The sequence below is a fragment of the Lissotriton helveticus genome, chromosome 6 (genome assembly GCF_964261635.1).
Source record: "Lissotriton helveticus chromosome 6, aLisHel1.1, whole genome shotgun sequence".
Classification (NCBI taxonomy): Eukaryota; Metazoa; Chordata; class Amphibia; order Caudata; family Salamandridae; genus Lissotriton; species Lissotriton helveticus.
The window spans coordinates 1,032,493,729-1,032,506,279 of NC_136067.1; positions in this window are offsets into that span (position 1 = coordinate 1,032,493,729).

Here is a 12,551-nt window from a genome sequence, read left to right on the forward strand (position 1 = left end):
GGCAACGGCAAAGGCATTGGTAAAGGAATACTTCCCACGCTATGGATTGCCTCGGGTGATCTGGAGTGATAACGGAAAACACTTTAATGCAGATCTTATCAGTCACATTTGTAATGGATTACAGATTAAACAGAAATTCAATGTGGCTCGAAATGTAAATGTAAATGTCGGAATTTGTAAAGCGCACAGCTACCTCCACCGGAGGTGTCCCGGCGCAGTCCGTATACCGCTTAGGAACCCTTCCTGGCTGTCCTGGGAAATGTCCACTCCTGGGCACCCCCCAGGTGCAGCCAGGCATCCCAGCGCTTTTGGGGCCGTTGTGGAGACTAAGCAAGCTATTGCCCAGAGTTGCAGCGTGGGACCCATGATCAGAACAGGCACTGAGGCGAGAATATCCAGTCAGGGGAATTAATGAGCCGGAGACCCGCCGAGGCGGGAATCGAACCCTGGTCCCTGGCCATAGCTCTGCATCAAGGTCTGCCTGCGCTAACCATTGAGCCACACTTCTCCACAGTCCGCTGGGTTGTTCTAGAGGTATAATGGGATACTGAAGCTCAAATTGGCAAAAATCCAAGAAAGTACCGGATTGAAGTGGCCAGATGCTCTACCGCTGGCATTAATGTCAATACGGGTTACCCCACATTCTCGTTCCAGCTTATCTCCATATGAGGTCATTTTTGGGTGCCCTGCTAATGTTTGGGGCGTCCCGAGACCCAGAACGTTTAGTGATATAGAGTATCCTATGTTGACAGACTATCTGTATGCTTTGACTAAAGATCTTCGTTCAATTCATCAACAGGTCTCAGCAGTTTTGCAGCCCCTGCCGGAGGGTTCTGGACATCGCTTGGAGCCAGGACAGTGGGTTCTGGTCTGTAATTCCCAGTGAAAATCCAGCTTGGATCCCAGTTGGTCTGAACCGTTTCAAATCTTGTTGGCCACGCGGACGGCGATAAAGGTGAACGGCAAGCGACACTGGATCCATGTGTCTCATTTGAAAAAACTACCCCTCCCGCTTCCATATGATCAGCGAATCCAGGAAGGGGTTCTGTCCCAGGAAAGTAAGCGAGTTCCTCGTTTTGTCCCTTTTTCTGACGCCCAGGTAATTGGAGAAGGGCAAGGAGAAGGTGTATTGGGCTCGGAAGGGGCTCTGTCATCAGCACAAGTAATTTCCCCAGATTCTGTTGCCCCTACAGTCGAACGAAAGGCTCGGAGTACCCCTGTTGCATCGGATTCATCATCCCCTGATTTGTTCTTTAATCAAGAAGTGCCTGGTGATGCTCGATACAAACTGTGGCCCAGAAAACAATGCTGTACCCCAGGTGAATATGGTAGGAGGTAGGGAGAGACTTGAGTGATAGGGTAGAGACCTGTTCCACGAATGTCTATTAGATGCGCTTCTGGGGTACTGAGCGAGACACTGGACTGAACGCACTGAAAGCCTTGAACATTTGCTTGCTCTGTTCAGAAAGAAAGACTGAATTTCTTGTTTAAAAGGGCCCAGGTTGTGTTTTCTTCAAGGGTTGTGTGAGAACATAACTCCAACGTGAGAGGCTTGCTTTGGCATTATTTGTGATGAATGATAGGAGCCTGCCTGTGAGGCTCTAAACGGACACAGGAAAGAAGCACCCTCTGGCAGGTTGGACTGCAACGCCCAAGTTTATTTTTTGGACTTTTAGTTAGAATGTATCCCTTTGCTCATTTCGTTCCTGAAGAGGAACATCCTTTTGTACCACGGTATTTTCCTACGTATATGCCTGTCTTTTCTAGTTGGACCCAACAAGTTAAAATTGCATTTATAGTTATTATAGCAATATTATTAATCACATTGATGGGAGTATACATCTATTTGGAATTTCGCCACCCAATGCATACTATTTTAGGAACAACTGCCTCACCTCCAGAACATGTGTTTCATACTTTAGCCCCCCATAAGGAAAGGCATTGTCAGACTTATGTGAAAAATGTATTTGTTGAAATGCTTCATCAAATACACAGCGCCACCAATGCTACAAATTGTTGGGTTTGTGGCCTCTTACCTTAAGTTATGCACAAGCACGACTTATTCATCATATCCCTACCCTTGTCTCATCTGGGAAGTTCTGAGGCTTGGTTTAAATTACTTTCAATGATGTATATGCATTATACTGTGGCCACTCAAAGGTTTTCGGAAAAGGAATATGAAATGATTTTAGCATATATCGAGGTTCATCAAGGATTCGACCCCGAGGGGAATAATGGAGAGGGAACCTTAGATCCTAATGCATGTATGAATATGTATACAACACATGAAAAAAAAAGAAAATACCACTTGGTTGAAAAATGAGATTTTGGATTTTGTAGAGTTTAATTTCACTCAGTATTTTCGACAATTTCAAGACCGAAATGTTACTGAAGATAAGGCTATTCCAGTGCCTATACTAAATAGTACCTCTGCCTTCTGTGTTCAGGGAGCAGGGTACATATCAGGAGAGGAAAGCCGATGTAATTATACGTATTGGTTGCGTACCTTTAGCAACCCCCCATTGTTAACCCCTCCTAATGTATATTTTGTTTGTGGAGAGAATGCCTATACTTGGCTTCCATGAGGTTGGGCTGGACGTTGCTACCTGTCCTTCCTGTACCCACCTGTCTATATCGCCCCTTCTGATTACCACAAGGATCACCGCTTAGATAAATGAAGTATGCCTGTTAAGAGAAATAAAAGAATGATAGATACTACCGATATAGATCAGACAGATACTCCTGAACAGCATTTTACTGACATTGTAAAAGGAGTGTTTCCCATCTGGGGGCCTATAATCACCAGCGAAGAAGTACGTCATTTGTCTAGAGTAGTTGAAGGGGTAATTAACACTACTGCAGGAATATTGACTAATCTAATCGTAGAGATGCAAGCGACGAGGCTCGTTTCGCTTCAGAATCGTATGGTTTTAGACGTTATCTTGGCAGATCGAGGAGGAGCATGCCATGTGATCTGCAGTTCTTGCTGTGTTTATATCCCTGACTCCGCCCCCTCCGTTCATTTGGCTATAAAGAAACTACATCGTTTGGCTACCGAAATACATGTAGAGACAGGTACATGGTCCCTCTCTGGTTAGTTCTGGGGTCTATTGTCCTCTTGGGCATGGAAAATTCTGATAGTGCTGGTATGAATAGTCGGTATCATATTCACGTGCTGCCTTTGCGTACAATGCGTACCTGCATGTTGCTCTTATTGGGCAACTAAACTCACCTCCTCTTTGACTGGTCCATCCCCAGCAGCGGTGAAGGCTCAGTTGGTTCAGCAGGAGCTCAGAGATTTAATGCAGATTGATGAAGGAATATTTGAAGACTGAGCTGTTTTTAGTTAGCTACATCATGCTAAAAGGGCCGTTCTGAGGGATAAGAAATTAGATTTCCCATACATAAGGAGTATCGGACCATATTATGTTAGCATGAGGAATCTATATGTACCCTCTTAGCTTGATGTATATATGTATCCATCTATATTGCTTTTGCAGAGAGGACAGCATTTATTCACTCCTTGCGTTAACCCTGCTAACAGATTAGGCCGAGAACCATACAGACGCCATTTTCTGAACCTATGCTCGAACACGGGCTGTGATCACGTGTTAGTCTTCGGCAGTTGTCAAGCCCCCAGTTCATCTGAATTACTGGGAGCAGCTGAACGTAGGCTGTTTACTCGACTGTCCTGAGACTCAAGGTCGCATCTGGCTTAGGGTGCAATAAGCGCATTCTTGGACGCGCCGTGCCTACACTCCCGGGCACCAAGACGAAAGGGAGTCACCTCTCCTGACCTCCCCAGTAATAAATAGTTAAGCTTTGAACTAATCATGTGTGCCATATATGGTCCTTTCCTGGAGCTCGAGGGCCAACTCTTGTTTTTCCTTTTACAGTGATTATATGTGTTGAACTCAAAAGTATGTCACCTCATGTTTGAATGCAAGCCAACAGTCTTCTCCGCACACCTGATGGGTGATGGTTGGAGAGGCTCCTCTATAGAGTATTTTTGCTTAATAAATGATTGAACTTTCTTCACTCCCAACTGACTGATTATTGGGTAATGGGATTGGGGCTAGCCCTTTATATTATTTTTATGGTACTTCAAAATCCCACTCTGGCATCAGTGTGGGTTTAATGTGCTGAGAGGTTTGATACCAAACTTCCCAGTTTTCAGTAAAGCCATTATGATGCTGTGGAGTTTGCTATGACAAACTCCCAGCACCATATACTCCTAATGACATTACTGCACTTACAATGTCTAAGAATTGGCTTAGACACTGTTGGGGTACAGGGCTCATGGTCCTGCACACTCAGCACTGGTATAGTGCATCCAGCTAGAGGGGTGGTTGACCAATGTCAGGGCAGTTGGTTGTAGTCATGGCACACAGGGATATGTGCCATGTCGACTCTTTGCTTTGCTCTGCACCAAATCACGCAGCCTGCAATGACAGTGTGTGTAAAGGTACAGGGCATCTAAAGGTGGCACAATAAGTTCTGCAGCCCCTAGTGGCAGTAACCCAGGGCACACTCTGTCAAACTACATCAGCAGTTTGGCAAAAAGTGGGGGCGACCATGCAAAAAGAGGGTGATGGAGTATATGAGGTTATATGCAGTATATGCCAGGGGTGCAATTTAAAGTTATCTCAGTAAACCATTTCACTGTAGTTTTTGTGTGTAGAAAATTGTATTTGTTAAATGACATTGTCACGTAACTATAACTTCACTTTTACATTTGTTTTGTTCGGTGCACTTTTTTTAACGTATGCTAGAATATTATTACAAGACTTAACTATAACATCACAAGTTTTTTTTTATTGAAAGTAAGAAGTTATTAACCTATGTAACTATAACGTCACTTTAACCATTGTTTTGTTCTAGTGAAATTCTAGTTTTTTTTAAATCACAAAATATGATCTTACTACCATACCTAACTATTATGTTACTGGCCTTCGGGGGACAGTCCCTACACCCAACCTGGCCAGAGGTAGCCAACACCCCAGCCAATGACCAGCCAAAGGCAGCACTAATCACAATATAAATGTGTGCCATTTTAAATAAGGCAGGCCTACTGACTTTGTTAAGGGGACAGCACATCAATAAATAAAAAGGTAGACCTATTGGCTTTGTAAAGCGGTCACCAGCTTAATAAAACAGTAATCACATTAAGGGCTCGATTAGGATCGCGGTTTTCCCGCATCCTCCGGGCCGGCGGAAGCCACCGCCGGCCCGGAGGATGTGGGAAAACCGCTGCGGAGGCACAAAAGACCCACCGCCAAATTAGGATGGCGGTGGGTCTCAAAAACCGTCTGCAGCTTTTCCGCTGCGGTCGCCTTCTGACCGCGGCGGGAAAGTTCTAACATGGCTGGCGGTGTCTATCAGACACTGCCAGCCATATTAGGATGGCGGAAATCATATGCTTTTCCACGGCGGCTTTTCCGCCGTGGAAAAGCATATGGACATTGACTTCGGGGGCCCGTTGCGGGCCCCCTTGGTGAAGGGGGGAGGCGGGGGAGTGCACATGGGGGGTACCTATGGTACCCCCCTGCATTTGTATGCAGAAATCGGCAGGCACCGCACGGTGCCTGCCGCTTTCTGTATACAAATGCAATGTATGCATTTTTTACCATTGCGGCGGGTGCAGCTTGAAGCCGCACCCGCCGCAATGGTAAAAATAGAGGATGTGACCGCCAGGGTGGCGGTCACATCCTAATTGCACAGGAGGGAACTCCGCAGGCAATGCAGAGGTTCCCTCCTACTCTATGGTGGCGGACGGACTCAGGTCCGTCCGCCATCATAATTGGCCCCTATGTTTGTACATTAAAACCAATAGATTTCAAAACCATATTCAGAAGCAATCTTTACTAAAAAGAAGCATTACAATGTGTATACGCAAACCATAAAACAAAGCATATATAATCAAATTAACAGTGAACAGTATCAGAGTATTTTCTTTACACTCTTCAAGTCACAAAACGCAGCCATAAGATCAACAGCAAAGGGTTTCCACATTCTTGAGCTAAAGAGTAAAAGCTAAGGTCACACTGAATACATCACCAGAAACATAGAGTTAGTTTTAAAAATGGTTTCTGGGGCTGCTGAACTCACTGAAGCCTCCACAACATTTTGGAACATGGAGGTGATGCTCCTGCCCAGATTGGGCCACCACAAAGCAGAAACAGATATGTAGATTGGCCCGCAAATGGAAATATGGGGCTCTCCTGGCAGAGAACAATGAATAATAAATGAGCAGCTCTGGTCACTCATTTATTACTGACTTTTAGCAGCAGCGCAACACATTCTTTAAGTTCTTATGGGGAGCACCCATAACTAACAACTAACCATATTGTTGGGTGCTGAGGGGAGAGCCCCAAGGCCCCCCCCCGTCTCCACCAGGACCATATGGAGTACCCTCACTTATTTTGTACGTTTTTTTTAAGTGGGTACCTTGCTCTCACCTAGGACACCTGCAACAATATGGCCCTTTGGGAGCTACGAGCGTAGGCTGAAGACTCGGTTGTCACCATGGGTGCTGGCCATCCTGCTATGTGCTCCCTCCAGGCAGAAAGAAGCCTTTCTTTCTTCTCCCAACAGGAGGGAGCAATTCAGTGTGCCGTACCCATACTCTTGTGGGCTGGCGAAGAAAATACAAATATCTTCGGTGTCCCGCGGATGGGGTCGTGGGACACCTTATTTTCATCGGGGGCTAGGGCTTTAATTCTTTAATTCCAGCCTAACTGTCACTATATCTATACATTGTGAACCTTAATTTCTCAAAAACTATTCACACCAAACAACATCAAGCACACTTTCAGGGTAAAGATCTGGCTTTCTGGCAAATTTGGTGTAATTCTGTTGAGCTGTTTTGGCTGTAGCGCTGTCTAAAATTCCCCATGGAAATTGCTTGAGGCAAAAAGGATTTCTTGGCCCCTGCTTGATGAATCACCCAGAAGCTTTCAGAAAGAAGCTCTATGTATATGTGTTTGTGTGTGCAATAATGAACTTTTGTTAAAAAAATAAAGTAACTGAATTGATGCGTCCCTGCTGACTGGCCCAATTCTACTTATCATCTCTTGCCTGGGAGGACCGGAATGACATGTGTAAATATGGAAAAACGGATTATAGTGTTAGCAAGAGAGCGATTTGTATTTTGTTTTGGCAACAGTTTTCCCTGCCATTGTCACCTTTCATATAGAGCTTGCTGCCTGTCAACTGCATCAACTTCCTGCCGTGAAGGGTCCTGAATTTTGATTGACACACTTGAGCAACTGTTACGGGTGATCAACTGACACGCCACGGCTCTTAGTGACATTCTGTTGCTAGCAACAAGCCAGTTACATGCTGTAAATTGTCATGTACGTCAGCGTTAGGCAGTGGCTGTCTAGGTGTGTGCAAAAGATTTGACATCTTTCTTGTATTTCTTTTTATTGAAAAATTGTTTAGAACGAGTAGCACGTCTTATTGAAAAACGATTTGGTTATATTTATGTCCAACGTTTAAGAATAAGTTGAAGAAGAAAACAGAATTCAGCATAATTTCGTTAAATAAGTATTAAATGTTATTATATTTTTAAGGTAACTGTACACAGGAACATGCCTGCATCCATACAAGCACACAAGCATTTACTTTCCATACATACACACACAGTAGTACAGAAAAAATGCCATGGGCCTTAGGGCAAGCAAGGAAAATGGTCCCTTTGACTGCTATTTGGCTAGTGAGATACAACCATTATCAGGGTTCAATGGGCCTCTCAGGGCTCTTAGCCCGATGCACTGCACCTGCTGCACCAATGGTAGCTTTACCCCTGCATGCACAAATTTTCCTTGCGTTGTGTTTTCACTTTATTACTGTTGGTGTGTTGTATAGATACTTTACACATCACAGCTACGTTAAGCCTGACTGCTTTTGTGCCAGGCTACCACAGGATCAAGCACAGGTTAATTTAGTGGCTCTTTGTGGTTCATTCTGACAATTATTGTGGCTTTTGCTTGAGTAGAGGTTCACCCATCTCAACCAACAACATCATTTCGTACACTATGCTATTGGGGGTTTTGTACAGTGCACATCCTGAGCTGATGCATTTCAATGTGCTCTCAAATGTGATGATAACGGACTAAGAGGGCCAATGAATTTGCTGAGGATAACGGAATTTCGGTGCACAGTCAAAATATTGATTTTTAAATATCGACCTACCTTAATTTTGAATTTTTTTTATCGTAGGGACAGAATATCGAAGTCAAGAATATCGTTGACCAGAATATCGACCTTAAGGTAAGTAATATCATGTTTTTAATATCGGAGAAAGTAATATCGAAGTAAGTAATATCGTTAGCAAAAATATCATTGTCAATAATATCAAAATCAAATTTAGTGATGTATTTTAGTATGTATTTTATAAGTATGTTTAACATTTTTATAATGTATTTTTATCAACTTTTAAATAAATGTTTTGAAATTAAGTAATTTTGTTAAAATTAATTTAGAGTTATAGTATCAGAGCGGGTTGTGGGTTTCTAGGGGAATAGGGTGGGAAGTAATTTAATTGTAATTAATTAATTAATATGTTTTTATTTATTGATATTGATTATTAATTAGTTGTTAATTACGTATTAATTGGTCATTAATTTTTATTAATTTGTTAAGTATATTAATTATATTTAATTTATTATTAATTTTATTTATTGTTATTGGTAATTAATTTATTGTTAATTAATTATTAATTGGTAAATCATTTTTTAAGTGATTAATTGATAATTAAATTAATCATGTGATTTTTTATGTTAGGTGGGTTGTGGGTTTATAGGGGAATAGGGTGGGAAATAATTAAATTAAATTAAATAATTAATGAATGTATTGTTATTGATTATTAATTTATTGTTAATTAATTGGTAATAAAGGTTTATTAATTGGTTAATTTATAATTACATTAATTATAATTAATGTATTATTAATTTGTATTAATTGATAATTACATTCATTGTGTTTTTTATGTTTTGTGTGTTAAAGGGGGAATAGTGTGGGAGTATTTTAATGTTATTTAGGTAAATCTAAATTAAATTTTACTGGTGTTTATTATTTTTTTTGGTTAATTAATTATTAATATTATAATTTATTTAAAAAAAATGATTTAATTGATAAGCATGTTAATTTAACCCCTATGCTAGCCTACATTTTCCACACTGTTACACTCACTGGAGTTGGAATATAAATGTTAACCCCTACGCTATCCAACACTTTCCCTACTGTTGCACTCACTGGAGTGGGAATAGTAATTTTTACCCCTACACTATCCAACACATTTCCTACTGCTGCACTCACTGCAGTGGGAATAGTAATTTTTACCCCTACGCAATGCAACACTTTCCCTACTGTTGCACTCATGGGGTGGGAATAGTAATTTTAACAGCTACGCTATCCAACGCTTTCCCCACTGTTGCACTTAGTGGAGTGGGAATAGTAATTTTAACGGCTATGCTAGCCAATGCTTTCCCTACTGTTGCACTCACTAGAGTGGGAATAGTAATTTTTACCCCTACGCTATCCAACACTTTCTATACTGTTGCACTCACTGGAGTGGAATAGTAATTTTTACCCCTAAGCTATCCGACACTTTCTCTACTATTGCACTCACTGGAATGGGAATAGTAATTTTTACCCCTACGCAATCCAACACTTCCCCTACTGTTGCACTCATTGGAGTGGGAATAGTAATTTTAACGGCTACGCTATCCAATGCTTTCCCTACTGTTGCACTCACTGGAGTGGGAATAGTAATTTTTACCCCTACACTATCCAACACTTTCTCTACTGTTGCACTCACTGGAGTGGGAATAGTAATTTTTACCCCTACGCTATCCAGCGCTTTCCCTAGTGTTGCATTCACTGGAGTGGAAATAGTCATTTTTACCCCTAGGCTATGCAGCGCTTTCCCTACTGTTGCACTCTCTGGAGTGGGTATAGTCATTTTTACCCTTACTCTATCCAACGCTTTCCCTACTGTTTCACTCACTGGAGTGGGAATAGTAATTTTTATCCCATGCTACCCTGCGCTTTCCCACTGTTGCATTCTCTGGAGTGGGAATAGTCATTTTTACCCTAACGCTATCCAATGCTTTCCCTAATGATGCAATATGTGGAGTAAATATATATACATTCATTTATATGTTCACCAAAGCGCCCTGTGCTTTGGGAGCGCACTCGACTTTGCTCTGCCTACCGGCCTGAAGATGCAGTCTGCCTTCGTGTGCCATATTACAATCCTGCTGCCAACGCGTTTCAAGGTTTCTCAAACCCTTCTTCCTGGGCTATTCAAAAAACTACATCTGAAACTCGCAGATGTTTCCTTTCCATCAATTTATTCAGCAGTATGACAGCCACCAGTGGGCGGATGCAAAGTACTTAATTCAACTGCATGCTGAGACACCGAGTCTTTAGTGCGAGAAGAACACTATTCCTTTGGTAAGTTCAGATGTCCATTTTTATATTTTCATTTCCAATATTACCTATAGTAGGTGCAGCTCATTCTGGCGGGCTTATTTCACATATAGGGCAAGGTGCTGATCCAGTAATGTTCGGTACAAAGCGGCAGCCCTGTACAGCTGGTTACAATTTTTTCAGCCAACAATGGTGCAGCTCCCTGCGGTAGGATCATCACATAATTTATGTTCACCAATGCACCCTGTGCTTTGGGAGCGCACTCGACTTTGCTCTGCCTACCGGCCTGAAGATGCAGTCTGCCGTCGTGTGCCACATTACATTCCTGGTGCCAACGCATTTCAAGGTTTCTCAACCCGTTCTTCTTGGCAATTAAAATTTTTCCGACTCCAGAAAAACTGACCTCCACACATTCATCAACAGCAGACTGAACTACGGCAAAGTCCTATACACCGGAATCTACAAAAAACTTCCCCGCAAACTCCAGACCGTCCTGAATGTCGCAGCCAGACGTATCCTCGATAACCCCACGACACAACCCCATTACCCAACACCTCTGCCACCTCCACTGGCTCCCCGTCGAAAGAGGAATAACTTTCAAGCTTCTCACACATGCCTACAAAGCCCTCTACAACACCAGACCCCAATACCTAAAAGACCGAATCTCCTTCCAAGCCCCCAAGAGAAATCTACGTTCAGCTGACCTTGCCCTAGCCGCCGTCCCTTGTTTCTACAGGACCAGAGCTGGTGGAAGATTTTTCTCCTACCTTGCAGCCAACACCTGGAACGAACTCTCCCTTCACCTCTGACAGAGCCTGACACTGCACCAATTCAGTAAGGACCTCAAGACCTGGCTCTTCGAATGACCCCAACGGAACCTGCTCCCCCTCCCCCGAGCACCTTGAGACCCTCACCAGTGAGTAGTGCGCTCTACAAAAGCCTGATTGATTGATTGATTGACCACCTTGACTGTTAGAGGTTACACACAAGGTTGCAGAGGTCATGGTCCATTGTTATGTGTAGACTGATAACTTCAGACATTTGAACATCTGCACACGCAGAGCTTTCTTGGTTTCAAGGAAAGTATGAGTCATGCAATTAAGAACTAGATTCAGGCATTAGAAGTCACACACTGTTTTTAAAGTGGTTTCTGAAAGATAGTAATGTATCGACATTAAAACCCATTTTAGTGACATATGTATATTTATCAATAAATCTGCAATCTCTTTTAAGCTCCAGGTAGAACTAGTAGACTTTTTAACATTGCATAGTTTACCAATGTGCCACGTGGCTGCGACTTGAGAACATAGCATGGAATTCATTTGACGCTACCCCGAAAACATCCATGTGGGTCCAGATCACACATTTTTAACTCTGAACATTTCACAGACGGATTTTGCACTATCAAGGAATAGAAACAACTGACATACGTGCCACTAGATTTAATTTATATGCCACAAAACGGGTTCACTTAACATTTGCACTCAGTGTGGCATGGCTCATTTGCATCCCATATGCTCATTTGTGGGTCCCATGCATTGGGGGTTATAGCTACGCTGGAGTCCACATGGGGTATCTGACTTTTAGGGCACCACTATGCAGTGACATATTAAGCCTTTGTGGGGCCCCAGGCACGATATGTTTCTAGGTCCTCGGTTTGGAACAACTTTGGATTTATTACCTCTTTTCAGATCATTCAAACCCTTCTGATGCAAAAAAATATTGAATTCTATAATAAACTTTCAGAACTGTGGGCAGGCAAAAAAAGTCTATTGTCCAAACTGCATTTTGTCCGCCAGCTATTTAAAGAGGTGATGAAAAGGGCAAAGAGGCAAAATGAAAGAAAAGGGACGTGGAGAGGTGAGTTAGAGAACTAAAGGTGAGATCAATTGAGAGATTATGTAGTCAGGGAGAGAGCTGTGAGATACAGAAAGTGAGTAGTGAGGGAGATATGAGGAAGAGAGAGACATGAGATAGAGAAGTGAGGGGGAGTGGTGCTGTAGAGAATTGGCTGAAAAGAAATACAGAAGAGGTATGGAGGTAGAGACATTGATTGAGAGACAGAGGTGAGGTAAATATAAAAATGGAACATGTGAGAAGTGAAATAACGGAGT